Source organism: Theropithecus gelada, chromosome 17 (assembly GCF_003255815.1).
Source record: "Theropithecus gelada isolate Dixy chromosome 17, Tgel_1.0, whole genome shotgun sequence".
NCBI classification, from domain to species: domain Eukaryota; kingdom Metazoa; phylum Chordata; class Mammalia; order Primates; family Cercopithecidae; genus Theropithecus; species Theropithecus gelada.
In genome coordinates, this window is record NC_037685.1 from 90,066,698 (window position 1) to 90,089,046 (window position 22,349).

Here is a 22,349-nt window from a genome sequence, read left to right on the forward strand (position 1 = left end):
GTTAAGCAACTTCTGCAGATAACCATACCACTTTCGGAACTACTAGCTTCACAGACCTCTGCTTCTACAGGTTAAAGTCTTCATGATTTAGGGGGGAAAACCTGAAATATTTTCCATTAAAATAGTTAAAATTTCCAATTTTCACTTGAGTGTAGAAATAACCATGCCATTATCTGCAGATCCTTTTGGAAGAAGTTAAGAACTTTAAACTCTGCTACAAAGTTGAGTGGAATTTTTATTTCAAATTATCTAAGATTACAAATTGAGCAGTTTTGCCTATACAAGTAATTATTAAAACTCTACGAACAGGCAAATAACTATTGCAGCCTCTTTCCTTCCTAAACTCGCTTGTGGGTGATACATGCTGAAGAAAATATTTATGCTTTACTTAACATTTTCTACTTAAGAGAAACAATCTGAATGTCTAAATTTGGGTCAGGAAAATAAACAAAAGTTTCCCCTCCGTAGTTCCTCTTCCTTCCTTCCTTACTAATCAAACCAAGATAATTGTTCTGCCCTAGAAATTGCCCAATGACTAACAGATACTATTGTTTTTCATATGAGAAACCACACTTAAAGAGGCACCCCTTCTTATTGTGAAAAAATATTGCAAAATTAAGGAGGATCAAGAGAGTCAAGCAAGGGTGACGTTCACTCACATTCTTGACAGGAAGTCAAGAGTGTTCCCTTGTTTCCGTTATCTAGAAAAACACAGAATTCCTAAAGTTGAATCATGCAAAAGTTCCCTTGACTACTTATATTTTTCAAGACTATGCTATATTTGAATATGTCCAAGTATCACTATCTGGAAAGACACACATAGGTCAGTCAGACAAATATTTAAAAAATGAACTGTACTTCCCTAACAGCAAAACTAATTGGTATGCATAACACTGTAGCCAGGTTTGGTAATAGCTATCATTTGCTAAGAATTCTCTATATTCTTAGCTGCAGGTTCTCAATCTTCATTACATACTAGAATCACTGAAGAAATTTTTGTTTCGTTTTGTTGTTTAACTTTTTATTTTAAACTAATTTAGACTCAGAGTGGTAGAAAAAATAGCATGAAGGGTTCTCATATATCCTTTGTCTGCTTCCTCTAACATTAACTCTTTACATGATCATAGTACAATTATCAGAGTCAGACAGTTCACATTGGTACAGTGTTATTAACTAGATTATGAGACTTGTATTAGTTGTCTCACTAACATTTTTTTCTTTATTCAGTATTGAATTTAATTGTTATTTCTTCTTAGTTTCTTCCAATCTTTGATACTTCCTCAGTCTTTCCTTACCATTCACAACCTCAAAACTTTTGCAGTGTGCTGATCAAGCCATTTTGTAGAATTTCCCTCAGTGTGGGTTTTCCTGATGTTTTCTCACATTCAGAATGAAGTGATGCATTTCTGTAAGAATACCACAGAAGTGATGGGCGCTTCTCAGTGTGTCAGATCAAGGGGTTTGTGATATTAATGTCCTATTCTTGCTGCTGTTAACTTTGATTGCTCGGTTCAGGTCACATTGACTGAGTTTATCCATGGTAATATTACTATTTTTCCCTTTGTAGTTACACATATCTTAGGGATACTACTTTGCAACTCTGCAAATCCTGTTTCTTGTCAAACTTGCACCCACTTATTTTAACATCCGTTGATAGATCTTGTCTACAACAATTGTTATTTTGGTGTTTGTCTAATGGTGTTTGGTGTTTGTCTAATGGTGTTTGTCTACACTTAGTGTTTGGAATTCCACCTGAGGAGATTTTTTTAAATGCTCATACCTTGCCTCCACCAGAGAGCAATTAAATGAAAACTTACTAAGCATATTATCACTTGTCCTCACCATAAGGCTAATAGACTGATAATATTATAATATTATTACCTGCATTTAAATATGAATAAATTGATACTCAGAAGTACATAACTTATATTTTTTGTGCCACTAACTAGCGAATGCAAGACAGAAATCCTAAGCTGCCTGTCTCTAAAACCCATGCTCTTTTCACTGTCCCATCCTCTCTCCATCAAAGTCCAGCTCATTCTTCCTGACATTAAAATCTGCCCCGTTTAAAGCCTACTCTCTCTCCCAACTTCAATCATCTGTAATTTTTGCCTAGATCATTCCAGGGTTAGACACATCTTTTTTTTGGAAACCTTCGACATCCGCCTTCCTTAAGAGTTAGGAACAGATGTCAGCTACATTATTTGTCTTCACCTGGAGAAAAGATCATTGCCGAAAAATTTGTGAATGAAAGAGTATATCACACACACACATATCAAATCATTTATGTGTTTAGGATAATAAGCAATATTTTAATGAAATATAATCTAGATGCTCTCTGAGCAAGTTAAATTCGTCAGGCATTGAAACAGCAAAAACTATGCATGCGGTCAGTGGTTAAGAGCAAGGTTCTGAAGCCAGGCAGATCTGAGTTAGAGTTTAGCAAAGCATTCAAAGACATTGAACATGTCTTTTAACCTCTTTAAGGTTTAATTTCCTAATTTTTAAAATACACTTCTTATGAAGAGTCAATGAACTCTTAGCACAGGGCACAAGCAATTAGCAAATATGAGCTTTAAAAAAAAAAAAAATCCACTATAACCAAACAGCTTCTTGACAAGAGACAAGTGTTTTTTAAAGAAGATTCTGGGGGCAAATGTGAGAGAGGTAAGCTTAGAGAATTTGGATTTTTAAGAGGCCAGATGTTGCGGGAGTGTACAGGAGTTTTGGAACTGCCAGAGGGGCACATCAGGCCTCTGATAGAGAAGGAGAAAGGGAAATGGAGTGTGTGAACGGTCTTGATTGATTTCCCTTGTGGAGGAACTATCAGTAGAGAGCTAGATAGCTGCCAATCAGTTATGGTATCATCTGAATATAAAGGTAAAGTTTTCCCAAGAACTTCTTTCAGGAAGGATATTATATGTGTGTATCATAGAGATAAGAAATTTTGTCTATTTCAGTCATTTCTATACTCCAAAAACACTACCTAGCATATAGTAACTGTTCAATAAATATTAATAATTGTTGGACTAATGGATAAATGAATGAATGCACGATAGATTCAAAAGACCATACTAAGAAGCTTAGCTCCTTAATTAGGAAGGTATGCCCCATAGATTCAAAAGACCATATAAAGTTTAGCTTCTTAATAAGGAAGGTATGCCCCACTGCTTACAGCGTTTTCACTTGTGGAGAAGGGTAAGCAAATTAGAGAGCAGTGCTGATTTTCTCAAGTCTTAGAAAGAAAGCCTGAGTGCACCTACCAGCTGCTATTCCTCTCTTCCTCTTCCTCATTTAGAGTTCAGAGTTTCCTGTAAACCTTTGTTGAACAAATAAGGAATGATGATTTTTTTTAAAGGATGCCAAATTGCAAACTGGTAGGACATTTATAAATCTGTTAGGGCTTGGCTGTATGTCACTGAAAATTACATACATACTAGGGAAAGCAGTCATTGCTTGCCCAGCTATGAAAATGTGAAATAAGATGCCTGTGGCAAAGACTGGAAGTTGCTTTTCTCCCTTTCATGCTTAATGAGAGAACCTGAGGAATGTGCCTAGCTGAAGAATTGTATTTCCCAACCACATTTGTAAATCCAAGTAGTTACTGTGATGTAAGAGACCTCCAGGGAAACTCTTTTGCCCCTGGCTCTTACTATTATTATCCCTGCCTGGAATGAAGACATGATGGCTGGAACTCCATGAGTCATCTTGTAATTTTGAGGATGCTGGAACAGAAAGATATTGTAAGGCCAGGTCTCTAATGATTTTCTGGAGCTGCGATACCAGCTCTGGAATTTCCAGCTCCAGGCTTGAATTGTGTGGAAGAAAAACAAATTTCTGTCTTGCCTATGTGATTATAGTCAGGTCAGTTGCCAGCACAATTTCAGTGTTGTGCCCCCGTTAGATGAAGTATGTGTACAGTTGAAGCTAAATACATGTCCTTTGGAGGAAGAAGGGAATTAGAAGCTTTTTTGTTTGTTTGTTTGTTTGTTTTGAGATGGAGTCTCGCTCTGTCTCCAGGCTAGAGTGCAGAGGCATGATCTCAGCTCACTGCAAGCTCCGCCTCCTGGGTTCAAGTGATTCTCCTGCCTCAGCCTGCTGAGTACCTGGGACTACAGGTGTGTGCCACCATGCCCAGTTAATGTTTGTATTTTTAGTAGAGACAGGGTTTCACCATGTTGGCCAGGATGGTCTTGATCTCTTGATCTTGTGATCCGCCCTCCTCAGCCTCCCAAAGTGCTGGGATTACAGGCATGAGCCACTGCGCCCAGCCTGGAAGTTTTCATCGGCAGTGTTAGTAATTATTAACAGGGCAGGAGAAAATACAGAGCACAACTTAAGGAAACACTTCTTATGAAGGCACTATTACCCACTTTAGAGTTGGACAACAGACCTTCTACCTAAGCAAATATTTTTGTCAATAACTAGCACATTTTAGTATTGAAAAGAATCATGAATCAACCAGTTTAATTACCCATCTGATGCTCAACTCTCCTCTGGAATATTTAGGTAAGAAGTCATCCAATTATGTTTGGCTACATCAGGTGATGAGTAACTATACTTCCCATGCCTGCCCATTTTTATATTTGAACAATTCTGAAAGTTAAATTTTTGTTTTTTACATTAAGCTGGAATCTGTTTTCCTCTAGCTTCAATCCACTCATTCTAGTCCTGATCTTTAGAGCCATTTCAGCACATTCAACCCCTGTTCTAAGTGACAAGCCTTCAGCTACCCGACTCCTCTTGAGACAGTTGCCCTTTCAGATCTTCATGTCACAGTATCATTCTGAACATGTGGAAATGTACTTCTCCAAAGTCCAGAGAATAAGTATGACTATACCTGCTCATTCCTTTCCTTGCTATTGCATTTCTTGAAAGGAGGTGGCCACGTCCTCTCCAATTACATAACAACTTCCATTTTGCTGAAAAATTATCTTTTCACTATCAAATACAAATATAAAGTAATTATTATTTCCAGTTGTTTTTAATAACTCTGGAAGATAAATTTTGAGACAAAGCAGGTAAGAAGTTGTCAGACATGTACTATTAAGTGAATGAGAGTTCCATTGTATATCCCCTAATTTTTAAAATTCCCCTTTTGTTCTATATGTTATATCTGTGCAACTTGTATGACCTAAATCAGAAATAAGTCATTTATTTCTTATGTGAAGCTAAATGATATTTAGTACATCTTCACAATAATAGTACATCTGTCCTTTCACCTTTCATTAATACTCCATGATCTCCCATAAATTATTTTCTTAGAATTTTGGAGTTCTAAGCATAAATGATATGACACAGAATATGACTGTGACTTTTTCCACTAAACAAAATCTGTTCCTACTGAATTGGAGCTGTTCTCCCATTACCATATTTCAAACATACCCTGCTCACTAAGCTTTGGTGACACCAATGAGATATTTACCATCTGTGTTATGATATCTAATTCACTTGGTTACCTGCTAAAATCAAATATATTGAGCCCACAGGATGTAATAATAACCAAAATAAATGTAACCTAAAATAGTTATTTTTAAAACGAAAAAAAAAAAATGAAATTGAAATTTAGCCAACTGGCAATTTAGCAAGGGCATTGTAAATTTAATCAGGAACTAATCTCTGGGTTTGACACCTAAGGGCAGACATCCTATAAGGAACTTCTGTCACTTTTCTCTGCTTCCACAACTAGTGTTATGTCAAAAAGGCAAAATGAAAATGGTCAGGAGCAGCATTTACCTCATACCAGGAGAGTAAAAGTCATTTTTCAAGCTAGATTTTTAAGAGTGTAAAGCCAGGTTCACAGTTTAGGAGAAACATAGTTTCTCATTCACAATCTGTCTTCCAGCCAACCTATTCTATTACCAATATCAGGAAGGTACAGAGATAAAATATAGTTTAAACCTCAAATCCCTCAAACCAGGCTGTCAGGGAGGGGAAAGGTCAATGCTGCCATGCTGGATAAAAGAAAGCTGATGATGACCACTGTGGTGATAGCAGCTTTTCACTTGATAAGTAGGAATTGGAAGAATTGGGATGGGATCAGCAGAAAATGAGAGTTGGGTTATATGAGGTTTGTGCTGTTGTAGTTAGAGACAGATGTGCCTAGAGAGGGTTAGCTAAGTAGTAGGCTAGGCAAGGTATGTTCCAAATGGAGATAAAGCATCTACAAGCTCTGGGACTCATTTCTCCTCTGCTAAATGCTATAAGAGATTCTTTTCTTCTGATTCTGGAAATTTCATGCCCAAGCACAGGAGGGATATGTGTCTTTGGGCTGTAAGTGTACTCATGTCCTTCACTGAGTTTCACTTAAGCATGTTTCTGTTTCATAAAATAAACATACAAAAATGTTCAGAAAGTTAGTGGGATATGATATGGAGTTCTCATTCACATGGTATCCAAAAAAAATTGCTTGAATTATACAACTGTTGTACAGAAGATAACATTTTTATTATTAGCCTTACGGGCTAGTGTTGACATTTTACACGCATGAGTGAGGATAGGATCCATCTGTCTTCAAGGATTCCACAGGATAGGAGAGAAGATAAGGCATGCATAAGGAGCTAATACATAATCTGTACAATGGTGTGTGCTTTCAGAGAGAGATACAGATAAAGAGCTCCAGAGGTTCTGAGAAAGAAGAGATGATCTCTGAACTCAAGAATACCACAAGCAAGATGGCAGATGGTAAAGCAACAGGATTCAAATATGAGCATGTTGATTTAGTATCCTGAAACTTTACTGAAATCATTTAATAGCTCTAGAAGCCTTTTGGTGGAGTCTTTAGTATTTTCTAAGTATAGAATCATATCATCAGCAAACAGAGATAATTTAACTTCTTCTTTTCCTATTTGGGTGCCTTATATTTATTTCTCTTGCCAGATGGCTCTGGCTAGAACTTCCAGTACTATGTGGAATAAGAGTGGTGAGAGTGGGCATCCTTGTCTTGTTCTAGTTCCAGCTTCTTCCCATTCAGTATAATGTTGGCTATAGGTTTGTCATAAATGGCTCTTATTATTTTTAAGTATGTTCTCAATGGGACGCAGCCATAAAAAGGAATGAAATAATGTCCTTTGTAGCAACATGGATGCAGCTGGGGGCTGTTATTCTAAGTAAATTACTGCAGGAACAGAAAACCAAATACCACATGTTCCCACATATAAGTGGGACCTAAACATTAGGCACACATGGACATAAAGATGGGAACAACTGGAGACTACTAGATGGAGGAGCGTGGGAGTGAGGTGAGGGTTGAAATGCTACCTATCAGGTACTATGCTCACTACCTAGGTGATGGGATCATTTGTATACCAAACCTCAGTGACACACAGTTTATCCATGTAACAATCCCACACACGTACTCCCTGAGCCTAAAATACAAGTGACAAAAATAACAGTCACAACAACAAATGTGAGCATGGTGAGTGCTGGCTGATCTCAGTCTCACAGCCCTGCCTCAGCCACATCATTTCACTGTGCATTCGTTTTTTCAACCATTAAATGAGAAGGGGAAAATGCATTCTTGCCCAAAGTACTCATCATCAATAGACAGGTCCCAAGTCAAGCAAAAACATTGCATTGTTCATGGAAAGCTTCACAGTGCTCAGAATAGAGCAGAAGTAGCTTTGCTCTCCAAACTTTTACGTTCTTTAGGGTAGTCCCTACAAACTGTGACTGTGTCACCAAGCCGGAGAAGTAAAACTGGATGTTCACATGCAGCCAGTGTTAAAAGAAAGTTAATTTGTCTTAGCAAGCTGTCAAATAACCTGTCACACTTAATTATTTTTCTTCACACACAGACTTCCCCACCCCCTCAAAGTATTAAATAAGTAAATAAATAGAAAAATGTCTCCAGGATTATGTGATAGCTAATCTTGCAAGGCTACTTTGTGTCTAAATAAATAAGAAAAACAAAAACATTGCTGTTCTAAAGGGCTTTTATTTTTCTCTTTGAAGACACTGCAAAGTAGTAGCCATGATACAAATTCAAGGGCAAGTGCTTTGTTCTTTATAAATTAGAATTAGTGAATTGTTCCTCTTCACTCAACATATTTTTAATGTACATGGAGATAAAATTTGGTAAGTTCATAAAAACAATTAAATGAGCATAACAAATAAGAGGTGTTAATACAGTATAGGCACCAAAAATGCATGAAACAAACCAAAATGCAGAGAACGTAATGGAGACTATTGTAGCATATGAATTACATTGTTAAAATGATTATTGATGTTACAACTTACATTTCAAAGACTGCCTTTCTATAATAGGTATATTGTCCAATCTGATAATGAGAAAATACTTTCTCAAGGGTATACCTGCTCATATATTATTTCTTTAAAATTATAGCTATGGAAGAGTTGCCTGAAATAATGGGCATATCTGAAAATAAGAGGCAGGGAGAAGAATCTAAAGGAATAAAATTCTTTCAAATAATACTAAAATATATCACTTTACAATTAAAAAAAAAACTACTCTGCATCAGGTGCTTCAAAATAGAGTCAAAAAGGACATGTGAGATTACATTATTTAGGTTTCTATAGCACTGCACATTTTTCAAACATCACCTATGCATGAATTCTTAGCAGTATTTTTCTGTGGCTACTTGATTATAAATTAGACAAATCCTCTCTCACTCTCTCTTCCCTTTTCTCTCTTTTATTCTGATAAAGACATTGAGAAGGAAATGAGTTGAGTAACTTGTCTCAGCTCATACTGAAAAAGAGACACGATTCAGAACATCTAATAAGAGAATTTTCAAATATGATAAAAGGGGTCATGTCTGGCCAACTTTAAAATAAAAGAGAAAGAAAAATTAGTCCTTAGTCATGGTTTAAACAACATTGTTTTAGGTTATGTCAGTGGTAGGGGTCACTTCTACTTTCTAGCTCAACCTGTAAAGAGCGTGAAAGTCATCACTCCCATCTTCACAAGAAAAAAAAAAAAAAGCTGAAAAGCTGAGCAAAATGAGAATCAACAACTCTTCTTAGATCCTTCAGAAAATTGAGGTCACAGGACAAAGCACCATCCCCAAAACATGATAGACAGGCAGACATAGAGAATCACAGCTTACCAGGATCAGAAACCTCAGCTAGCACCAGCACTGGTTAGGAATTCTTTTTTTTTTTTTTTTTTGAGACGGAGTCTCGCTCTGTCGCCCAGGCTGGAGTGCAGTGGCCGGATCTCAGCTCACGGCAAGCTCCGCCTCCCGGGTTCACGCCATTCTCCTGCCTCAGCCTCCCGAGTAGCTGGGACTACAGGCGCCCGCCACCGCACCCGGCTAATTTTTCGTATTTTCAGCAGAGACGGGGTTTCACCGTGTTAGCCAGGATGGTCTCGATCTCCTGACCTTGTGATCCGCCCGCCTCGGCCTCCCAAAGTGCTGGGATTACAGGCGTGAGCCACCGTGCCGGCCAGGAATTCTTAAAGGGTAGTTGACTAATTACTGAAGAGTAAACATGGACTAGCTTGAGAAGGAAAAGCTCCTGGCAGCCGTGGGGGTGCCCTCACACTTTCATGAGTTTTACCTTGCGTAGCCCCACAAGATTCTTACTGAAATATCAAAGAAAAAAAAAAATCACCTTATCCTTCCAGTAAGGGAGGGAGAAAAGTAACCATTTTGAAGTATGCCCAGAGCATTTTAGCCTTCTTAACAAGGGCTCCCTTTAAGGGAAAAAAATTTCCCAGACCCTAACTGACTTGGATTTACCAGACCCTAATAGACCCAGAGGAAGGGAAATACACAACTTCAGTCCCCTCTAGCCTTCCTGTCTCATTTAAGTTGAGAAACAAAACAAAACTACGAAGCATTAGTGAAAGTGACAGCCCAGGGGCACAGGCCAACTAAAAGAAGTAAAATCGGAGGACTATAGAGTTATTCTCCCACCACTATCACTCCACACACATATCCTACAACCACATCAATAGGGCTCATAGTGTATATGTGCCACATTTTCTTAATCCAGTCTGTCACTGATGGACATATGGGTTGATTCCAAGTCTTTGCTATTGTGAATAGTGCCACAATAAACATACGTACGCATGTGTCTTTATAGCAGCATGATTTATAATCCTTTGGGTATATACCCAGTAATGGGATGGCTGGGTCATATGGTACATCTAGTTCTAGATCCTTGAGGAATCGCCATACTGTTTTCCATAATGGTTGAACTAGTTTACAATCCCACCAACAGTGTAAAAGTGTTCCTATTTCTCCACATCCTCTCCACCACCTGTTATTTCCTGACTTTTTAATGATTGCCATTCTCACTGGTGTGAGATGGTATCTCATTGTGGTTTTGATTTGCATTTCTCTGATGGCCAGTGATGATGAGCATTTTTTCATGTCTGTTGGCTGTATGAGTGTCTTCTTTTGAGAAATGTCTGTTCATATCCTTTGCCCACTTTTTGATGGGGTTGTTTGTTTTTTTCTTGTAAATTTGTTTGAGTTCTTTGTAGGTTCTGGATATTAGCCCTTTGTCAGATGAGTATATTGCAAAAATTTTCTCCCATTCTGTAGGTTGCGTGTTCACTCTGATGGTAGTTCCATGGAATACTATGCAGCCATAAAAAAGGATGAGTTTGTGTCCTTTGTAGGGACATGGATACAGCTGGAAACCATCATTCTTAGCAAACTATCACAAGAACAGAAAACCAAACACCGCATGTTCTCACTCATAGGTGGGAACTGAACAATGAGATCACTTGGACTTGGGAAGGGGAACATCAAACACCGGGGCCTATCATGGGGAGGGGGGAGGGATTGCACTGGGAGTTATACCTGATGTAAATGACGAGTTGATGGGTGCTGACGAGTTGATGGGTGCAGCACACCAACATGGCACAAGTATACATATGTAACAAACCTGCACGTTATGCACATGTACCCTAGAACTTAATGTATAATTAAAAAAAAATAGGGCTCATAAATAATAACAAGAGATTACAGCTAAAAAGCACTGCAAGTCTCAGACCCTATTTACAAATGAGTCTATAGGGAAATGCAAAGACAACAGTGAAGTAAAAAACAGGACATCAAAAGAAATTTTAGCCTCTGACATCTACAGCTACAGCAAATTATAAACACAGACAAACTATAAAACCTCACACAAAAAGTTACCTCCATTCCTTTACCAATATATGAAGTTTACCTTTCAACAAAAAAACATAATCCATGCTAAAAGGCAAAAAAAAAAAAAAAAAAAAAAAACAGTCTGAAGAGACAGAGCTGAACTTAGGTATGGCAGAGGTTCTGGAATGATCAGACCTAGAATTTAAGTACAAGTAATATGCTAATGACTCTAATGAAAAAAGGAGCAATATGCAAAAACAGTTGGGTAATGTAAGCAGAGAGATGAAAACTCTAAGAATAAAAAAATCATGCCAGAAGTAAAATTTGCTGTGACAGAAATGAAAAACGCCTTTAATGGGCTCATCGGCAGAGTAGACACAGCCAAGGAAAGAATCAGTGAGCTTGAAGATATGTCAGTAGAAACTCCTCAAACTAAAAAGCAGAGATTTATTTAAAACAGGAAAAAAAAAAAAACCCTGGAAAAAAAGGAGTAGACTATCCAAGAAGTGTGGGGCAAATATACAAGATGGAACATACAAATAATAAGAATTTCCAAAAGAGAAGAAAGAAAAAAGACAGAAATAATATTTGCAGCATTAATGGCCAAGAATTTTCAATGGATGGGACTTGCTACAAGGATAAAAGGGGAAATTAGGGAATGTAAAAAACTGTTTCAGCTACCAAGGAAAGTATCTCATGGAGAATTAGAATACCTTATCTGTCTCATCACACAACATAATCTAGTAGTAGATATTCCCATAGATCATTTTTCTACTATGAGTGGGTCTGGTTCTGTTTTCTGACTACTTTCTTCCTTCTTCTACCTCATGTCCTTTGTTTACATGGTTTCTGTCACCTTATGCCAGCTGCTTTTCTCTGGGTGTCTCTTAAAGGCCTTCTGATCTGTTTAGTGTCTGCGTACCTCTCTCTATGTTCCTATTCTACTTCACAAGGGATAATCTGACTGGGTTAATCACTCCCTAACATAACCATCCCTACTAGACATAATTCATTCTTCAAGCCACCTGATAGGTTGATAGATGATTGTATTTGGCTCTGGTGTCAATTCCCAATCTAATAATATTTGAGATCAAAGCAAAGTCATGTAATAAAATGAATTAAAGACAAGAAGATGCTTCCTACTTCATGTTTGGAAGGGACCATTGGCATGGTGGCCTCATAGTATGTTATTAATTTATCAAAATTTCTAGGCATTTGGTAGCATGTTGCAAAAGGCAAACAAGTTTCCAAAGAAAATGGTAACTTTGAGTCAATATATCCTTTTCTTGTTGAGCTCCATTTCTGTCTTAAACTCATTGAAATTATGTTGTGCATTCCCCACCAATAATGTCAACTATTGAGAACGAATACCCCAATGGAGAATGATATCACCCATGCAGGCACAGGGAGTGTGAAATGTAACATTGCTGGTGACAGTCCTGGGGTAAACTCTGAGAGTCAACAGAACCCAAGCCAGACTTCCCAGACCACCCAGTGCACTCTTGTGACAGACCAGGACTGACAGGTACAAAGAGAGTAGAAAGATATTGATCTGCCATCCCAAAAGCAGCTGTACACTGTACATTCATTGTTCAAGCAGCTGTACAGCTGTACATTCTTGATAGTCCCATTCCTTGAGTTGTTTCACTATGTCACCTGTCCCAAAATATTTTTAGCTATGCCTCTACTAAACACGTGGCTTGAAGAAGCAAAGATAAAAACGTAGGCTGCAGCCTAGGGTTGTGTGTGTGTTTCTGTGTGTGTGCACATGTGTGCATGCACATATCACTCTGTGTGTGTAATTTTTCCCTCAAGAGCACAATGTTTGAAGAAATGTATTTTTCATCTACCTGATTTCAATTTAGGCTGTCAATTTTCTGAAGCATATAAAATCAATGTAGGAAGAAAGCATAGTATTCTATTAGTGCTTGCTTTTCACTTGAATTCAAGTTAAAGATGAATGTGCTTCCTCTCTCCTAGTTTTCAAGGGATCACATTAAACTAACTTCCCCTCTGTACACATATGACACACAGCAGTAAGGGAAAGGCATCAGGACAACATCATTCCTTTTAGTTCTCGACTGTGTTTGACCTTCCTGGACACCTTTCTTAGGGAGGAGGAGAGTGCTTTGCTCTATATCCACATGGAGGGCTATGTGTGAGTAAAGGCTATGAGATGAAGATAAGAACCCTCTTGTCTTTAACCAGCCCTCTCTGGCCTCAGAATCAAAAGAAGAGGTCTCATGCATCACATCTTTTCTATTATCTTTGCCCGCTATGCATACCATTTCTCGGTAAGAAATAGAGTGAGAATTCTGCTTCCTACTAGAAACATGTATTTAAGAAAGACACACAAAATATGTAGCAACACAGCGTTCCCATTTTACCAATTTTCTCTGGTCCCACATACATTATAACCCAATTGCTACATTGCTGTAAAATATGCATTTCATCCTAATCTGTTTCTTTGGATAGACTTTCAGGGAAAAAGAAGCAAACATTGTCCTCCATAACACCTTTGTCTTACAAAAAAAAAAATGGCTATCACCATTGTCACTATTCAATTTGAAAAAGAAAATATGACAATTATTTATTCAGTCACCAAAATGCATTGAGTGCCTCAATATTCATAAATGTTCTTTATACATGTCTGTGGGAACTTAAAATGGACACTTTTCTCATTTTAAAGATGAAGAAACAAAGTCACAGAGAAGTTAGATGATTTATCGAAACTAAGAAATGGAATATAATTGCAAAAATGAGATTTTTTTGGAGTCAGGCTTAGTGATTGACAGCCAAATCACTTCACTTACATTTCACACAACAGCTCCAAATGTTGCCATCCTTTAGGAAGCGTGAGATAAATAGATGGTAGGTAGATAGATAGATATTAATAGGTAGATAATCATGTAACATAATGCAAGTATTTGCTTTTACCTCAGTTACATAAAATCTGTGGTGACTTTACACTCTGTTTTAATTAAAAAGATGTTCAAAGTCAACTTTATTTTTCACTGGAAAAAAATATGCCAAAATGCTCCCTAAATTAAAAAAGAAAATTGACCAGACTTACTTTGTTCCCTCTCTTACCAGTCTCTTGTTCATGAATTAGCATTAATGAAGGGAAGAACAAGAGTGAACTTCCCTTATCTGGAGAGTAAAGCAAGCCCCAGATATACTGAGGGCTTAGTGTACATGCTGCATAATGGTATTTCTGAAGAGCAGTGAATTCTATATTCAAACAGAGGTCAGCAAATAAATCCAGAGTGTCTGAGTGCTTGATTATTTTCTTTTTAAAGATGAGCTGCTCTGATGGTTGCAAGTTTTCATTTTCCAGCTCTAACACAGAGTAGTCACAGATGCAAACACGGACACTTTGCCTGCAGTCTCAATATAGATTAATTATCTAGCTGCCAGAAACCATGAGTGGGCTATGCTGTTTCCATGATAAACCCCAACCCTCCCTCACTCAGAGACAAAAGAAACACACAGAGAGAGGCTACAGCCTCAAACCATAGTTATTTCACCTTGAATAGACTTTCCAAATGAAGCCCTTTCATTTTTCTTTCTGTATCAAAACATTAAAAGCCAAAAAGGAATTTCAAATCCTGTTTTTCTTCATTAGTGTATCACAAACAGCTAATTAGAAAAGATTTCTTTTACTAAATGATTTAGTTTTTATGTCTGTTTTAACACTTGAAAGGTTACAGCTTCAGGAAAGGAAGAAAGAGCCTTAATTAAAGAATTAATTATTGAATATTCAGTTTTAATTGATGCTGCCCCATGCTATTATTTTGCATGTTTATAGATGTTTCATGTGATTCTGTTATCAGAATAACCAAAGAGAGAGACATTGACTACTGAGCCTAAAAAAGAGGAGGGCTTTTGCCTGATCACACACAGCCATTTAAGTTCAAGAATCATCTGAAGCGTGGTTTCCATGACAACAAGTCACTAATTGCGAACATAAAATAAAGTAAAAAATCAGCCTTCCTGGAATTTGGCAGCTACAAAGATGATGCCTAATTTTTTTTAAACAGTGAAATGGCACTTTTCCTTAGGGAATCCCTCGAGTCATTTTCCTGAATCCGAGAAGGTACTCCATTGTAGGGTTAATTCTAGTCTGGCAAAGGTGTCAGCGGCAAACTGCCCAGACGCGCCAGGCTTTGATTACCAACACCTAGCTTTTGGTAAAGATAAGAGGAGATGGTTACAATGAGGAATGAAGGATTTTTGCATTTCTGAGCTACAGAACAGAAGAGAGCTGCTGAGGCAGATAAATGAACCAAAGAAATGTCGACCAAATTCTGGATTTGAACATCCTTTAGACAAGCGGGGTGGGGGAAGCAAATTGAGGGGCAAAGGTGAGTTCAAACCTAAATTTGGCCACTTTCCACGGAGTTAGTCACCTGTGCTCACTCACTAGCAAAGATTTCTGGTTTCTCTGCCTGGCAGATTTTTAAAAATCAAACAAAAAAGCGAACCCTTTGAGATTTGGAAACCTGTTCGACTGACACAATGGCACCATTCAAAATTCACCAGTGTATGAACCACAGCATATCATTTGTAAAAATTGCTTCAGCCTGAGTTACCTTTCACCAGCTCTCTAAGTCTACTCACTGGGTCACTAGGAGTGAGCAAGTACATTTTGATAAATTCTGTTTCCATGACGATGAATTAACCAGTGAAAAGGGGGAGGTGTTGAAAGATCTGTATTCTGTAGAATACTCTCAAATGTTTTCCTGTTTTCATTTTTAGCCATTTAGTTCTCATGGCTCTGTTCCAGGACTCTTTAATTTGCCAGTAGCTGTTTTTCCTACACAGATTACAGGAGTAATTCATCAGTGAATGTTTCACTCAGTGGTCCCATCTAATGTAAGGAAACATAAAAATGAATTTTTCCAATTATGCCTTTTTGTTTGTTTAGAAAGAATGTAATAAGCTTTTTTCCTTTTCTTTTCTCACAATCTAGCTGTAGTGTTCTTATTCTCCCTTATTTATTGACCATTACCTTACACAGGCTACAATTGCAATTTGTAAGATGTTGGGATCTGCTTTTAAATATCAATAAATCCCCAAAAGGCAATGATTTTTGAGTTTAGTGGACTGAAACCCCAAAGGGGGACGTAAAGAGAAAAAAGAACATTAAAACATGCAGGCCCAGTACATGTTACAATGAAGCAAAGTGTTCAGAAAAAAAATTAAGAAAGCAATAGAGCCTTTCCCTTACTAAATTACTTTAAATTGGCTTACTTATATACAATGGGATCTGTTTATGTTATTTCAGCATTTATCTACTCCTGAATTTAATGATAAAACTACTATCCCCTTGGGGAGCAAAAAAAGAAAGTAATTCTGATGCATTTGTTTTCCAAATGATGCAAATAGCAAGAACTCATATATTTGCACCAGGAAAAAATGGATAGGAAACTATTTTTCTGAGGTACAGAGTAAGAATAATTTTTCCATAAGACATGTGTTTCCAATCTAGGTTTGGTATGTATCTCAACAAGTAACTCATTTAGTTCATTTTAAAAACTAAATTTAAATAATGAGATTTTCCCTTTTTTTCACCTAAAATAAAGCAAATAACCAGTTTTCAATTTCCAGTTGTTTGCTTTGCCATTGTGCAGCCACCTTTTAAAGGATACTTTCATTCCTTCCCAAATTGATTCATCCTTTGCTCAAAGCAAAAAGAATTTTTACTGGGAGATGTTCTGGGCCATCAACAATTAAATTGATCAGATGTTTTCCTACTCTAAGATTGAAAGTGCAAAGAACTGTGAGAATCCCAGGAAGCAGAGAAGGAAATATTTGTTATGCAAAGTTCTGCCAATCAGAACTACTTTTTAGGCGGGCACAGTGGCTCACATCTATAATCCTAGCACTTTGGAAGGCCGAGGCGGGTGGACTGTCTGAGCTCTGGAGTTTGAGGCCACCTGGGGAACATGGTGAAACCACGTCTCTACAAAAATAAAAAAAGTACAAAAAATTAGCCACGTATGGTGGCGTGTGCCTGTAATCCCAGCTATTCATGAGGCTGATGCACGAGAATCCCTTGAACCTGAGAGGCAGAAGTTGCAGTAAGCCCAGATAGCACCACGGCACTCCAGCCTGAGCAAGAGACCGAGACTCTGTCTCAAAAAAAAAAAAAAAAAAAAAAAAAAGAAAAGAAAAGAAAAACTAAACTATCTAAACTACTTTTTAAAATTTTTAATAAATAGTAATGCAATAATATATTTTTTTTAAGTTAAAACCAGATTTCCAGGGTCATATTTGCTCTAAAAGCTTGATTTCACTACCAGGAACAGAAAGAGCTTTCACATCGAAAAGAATATGGTAATTTTCCCCTCCCTCTTCAACACACAGGCACACAAAATATTATTAATATTAGTGGATTTCAGAGAATGTAGGTGATTGAAAATCAAAGTAATTGTTTCAATGAATAAACCCTACTTGTTTTACAGCAGACATCTAAAAACCACTATAAAATAATACTATGCCAACCTAGAATCAGTGTATTGGTAGCTCTGAATTTGTTCATGTTGATTCAAAATAGTGAGGACAACAGTATCAGTTAACTGTATACGGACAAGGGGAAGGCTAATGGTGTCTTTTGTTCACCTGATATATGTAGTTCCTTCTGCTTCTTATGGGTAACGTGTATAGGTTGTGCTAATAGTGCCATGCTTCCCTTCCTAGACCCGAGGCCATAATGCAGGTAGCTAGCATTACAGTTCACACTGATGTTAATAGTGGAAGATTTATCTGCCAGTTGTTGCCCGGAAAATAGAGATGGCATGGTCCACCTCAAGAGGCAGCTACCTTCATACCAATGTGACCCACAGTTGGCACCAGGCAGTGCAGCAGTCAGCTCGTTAATGCTAATGTCTCCAGTGAGATATAGATAAACAGCAGCTCTCTCAGTCCTGTAGATTGAAATTGTCACAAAAATACTGTTGAGCTCAGGTGCTGATCATTAAAAATGAGTACAAATGAGAGGAATAATGGCTTGTTGATCCACCTGAGTCAAGTTTGACATCCTTATGACACTATTTATAACTGTATAGATGTCTTTCAGCCCTCAGTGAGAGAGATTTTTGACAAAGAAAATAATGAAACTTTCTGAGTTTTTGGTTAAAACTGGTCAATAACGATACACCCTAAAAATTCCAACAATTTTAATTCATTAAATGATACACTCAACAACTACTGCATATGCCACAGAATATCTATTACTTGAAATTCTTTTTAACGCTGCTGTGACATTTTATAAATATTCAGGACAATGACATTTTGAAAGGCTTGTTACTTTGTATACGTACATGATACATGTTCAAATACATAGCATATATCATAAATATGGTCACATTTAAACAACCCTGAAAAGAGGCAGTGAATATATATTCACATAACACTATAAACACTAATGAGAAATGTATATTTCTGGATCTAAAGAACAGGTATCTTCTAATATGTGCAATCTGTTCCTAAAATGTATGTAATACTTTTTAAAATCATGTAGTATTCTAATTCACTGAGACATGACTACTTGAATAAATTTCGTAATGATCATTTCAGTAAATGAGGATAGTAATATAAAAAACTATCCTCTCTATATCTGTTTTGCCACCTTACATGTTTATACCTATGATTTTTAAATACTGTGTTTAATATAAAAAATTTTAACCTACATGCCTGTATTTGTTGTTGGAATTTTCCCCATTACTCTTCCCCCAGAGGTAATGCTGAGAGGTGTAGCGTCAAGGGCTGTACGTTGGAGCCAAGAGATTTGAACAAAAATACTGGATCAAACATCCAGCTTTCCTACCCAGAATCTAATTCCACTGTCCATACATTTCTTCCTACTGCATAAGAACTTTATACCAACATCTAGTTTGATAAGCCAGGATCTCTGCCATCTCTAACCCTCATCTGTAAATCACATAAAATCTAAACTGCATTGAGATCATTATTTTAAAAAGCACTTTTAGTGAAGTAGATTGCTACCAATTCAGTGAGATAGCTGACATAGTCATTCACTCAACAAACATTTATGAAATGTTTGCTATGGCTGTGTCCCAAAGAGTTGGCTGTGTGTATGCAGAAGGTATATCAAGGTAGAGATTATGAGAGAGAGGTATTGGGGAGGGAACAGTAAGGTTTGCCAAAAACTTTCTCAAATGAGATAATTGAGAAAGGGCATTCCATACAAAAGGAGCAGCTGGGCAAAGGCAGAGAAGTGAAAATCAGTCTGGTTGGTATAGAGAATCACAAGGAGTTAAGTTTTGCTTGAGTGTTCACTGTAAGACAAGTAGCAGGAACAAAGAGTAATGAACAGAGAGTAATGCAGTGGTGGAGGCTGTGCCAAGAAAGGCTGGTAGTCATTGCTAACAACTTGGACAATATCCTGCTTTATGATCTTTGGGGTGGTGGTGGCAGTAGCTCTGATGACAGATAATGGCAGCGGCAGTAAATATGCAGAGAAAAGATGAACTGAAGGAACCTTTAGGAATTAGTGTTATTAGAACTTGGTGATTGATTGGGCATGGAGGGGTAAGTAATTGCAAAATTCTATATGATGCACAAACTCTAGTTTAAGCAACTGGGTGGATGGTGGTGCCACCACCTGAGGAAATGGAGCCCATTTTGGGGAGCCTATTGAAACAGAAGTGACTGTGGAACATTCCTTAGAGATGCTTATTTGGTAATTGAACAGTTGAGTTGCAAGCTAGAGCATAGCCTTAAAGACACAGACTTGAAATCTATTGGTAAAGAATGGTATCTGAAACCATAAGGCTGAATAACATTGCTGAAAGAATATAGAAAGTGAGATGACTTGTGGATTGAGGACCCAACCCTGGGGCACAATAATTTTAGAGACTGCCAAAAAGAAAAGAAGCCAAGAAAAGAAACAGAAGGAGTTCATCAGTCATAGGAGGAGAACCCATAATGTTAATATTATGAAAGCCACAAAAGTGAAAAACGCAGCAGAAAGGTGCAGTAAGATAAAGATGGAAAAATATACCTAATCTCCCTCTCCATCTCCTTCTAGCTGAATACTTTCTCGAATTCCGGAGCTCCAGCGATCCTCCCACCTCGGCTTCCCAAAGTGCTGGGATTATAAGCATGAGCCACTGTGCCTGGCCTCCTTAATTTCTAAGCAAGAGAAGGCCTATCCATTTATTTTATTTATTCTCTGCTTAGTCCTCAAAGCACTACAAATTCCTTAGAATAACACTTCCTGAATTCATTCTTCTCGATTAAGCTTGTAGTAAATTTTATGCAAAAGTCAGTTAAATGTTATTCTTAGTAACAAGTCTCAGAAGCACAGATTGTATCTATTGCCAGTTAAGGGTAGAAACTTTTGCTTTAATGTCAAGCTGAGAGTGCAATTGATATTTTGTGAGAATTGTGAAGCCTCACTCACAAATTGGTCCTAATAGAAAGGTATACCATTCTTCAATGCCAAAGAGAAGAAGAGCAACAAGTTGTAAGGAGGAAAGAGAATGGGCTATAAAGATAGCATAGGCTCCTGAGTCAGGGGTTAGTAGAAATACAGTGAAATGTTGACTTGGCGATTTGCACGGGATCAACCTATCAACTAGAGACATTACCAAAGACAATCTTAATTGAGGTCAATGCAAGTAACACACCATCAAAGCTTTGTTGTTAGGCAGAGTCAGATTCTACCAACAGTCCATTTCTCATCATCTGTGTGTCTAGGGCAAATATTTAACTGTCTTAAGTTCTACTTTCCTCATTTGTAAACACGAAATAACATTATTACCTATTCCACAAACTTGTTTGTAAAGATTATATGAGATAGCATATAGAAAGCATTAGTCTAATAGAGTGACTCTCAACAAGTGGGTATTTTTGCTTCCCATGAAGGCATCTGGCAATGTTTGGAGACATTTTTGGTTATCACAGCTTTGGTGGGAGTGAGTAGAGGCCAGAGATGGTGCTAAATATCCTACATATACATATAGCACCCCACAATAAAGAATGACCTAACCCCAAATGTCAGTGGTGCCAAGGATGAGAAACGCTGGTGTAGTGGTCATACATGCATTATAATAGCTGGCATTTCCCAAGTAACCACGCTTAAGTGCTTAGCATTGTCTCTTCTAACCCTCACCAAAATCCCATGAGGTTGGTTCTAGTAATACACCCAGGTTACAGACTCAGAAACACAAAAAAGAAGTAATGTACACAAGGTCACACAACTAGTAGGGGGTAGAACCAGGATTCCATAAATGCTAACTATTACATTTCATGGAAAAGGAAAAACTTATTCAGGTGTCTTCAGATGTCCAACTCTTGCCACAAGAATGACAACTTTTCCACTTCTATTCAAACATCTACAAAACTCCTACAAAATTGGTAAGCTGTGTGTTTTGATTTCTGCACTTGGATTTTTGTCTTAAATGTAGATAAAATGAAGTAATGGCTAATAGAGGAGACAATTTAGCATTTCTTAAGAGCGTTTTAACAAGACAATTGCTAGATCTACTTTTAGAGAAATCTTTTTAGTGTTAAAAATCAGTAAAACCTTACTTCAATAACTGGCATTAGGTCTTCTCTAATGCCAAAGTCAATAGCTCCTCTTGTAACAGTGTTATGGTTTAAGTACTGCTTCAGGCCCATGCTAAACTTGCACATGGGATCAAAGAGATAAAAGTCACCTGACTATATCAATTTCACTTTAGAGTCTGAAATTCTAAGGATCTGTACATTTATCCAATTGTCAGTGATGTGTCATTGATTGTTTTTTAACAATCTTTTGTATTGATGTGTTTTGCAAGGTGTTTTTCTCCTCTTTATATCTCCTTCAGGGAAGCTGAAACAAGCTGGTAAGCATGTATGTGTGTGAAACTTAAAAAAAATCCTAGGAAGACAACAAAGCACGCATATAAGTATTCTAAAAACTTTAATGTTTATGGAAATTTCAGCATTCTTAATTTCCAAAATTAATGAGTGAAGACAGTATAGCATACAAAGGAAAGCAATATGGTATAGTAGTTAGAAGTATAAGATTTATTGTCAGATCAGTCTTCAAATCCAAGGTGTATAATTTACTATGTGATCTTGACAAAGTGACTTGATCACCCTGAGTCTCAGTTACCTTTCCTATAAAAGATGGAAAATCAGACTGATCACAGAGGGGGTATCCAAAGGTAAATTTTTTAAATTACATTTTACACTACCATATGCTGAGCACTGTTTTAGACAGAAAGAGTGTGACAGTGAACTACCGTCATGCAACTTGTAATAACAAGA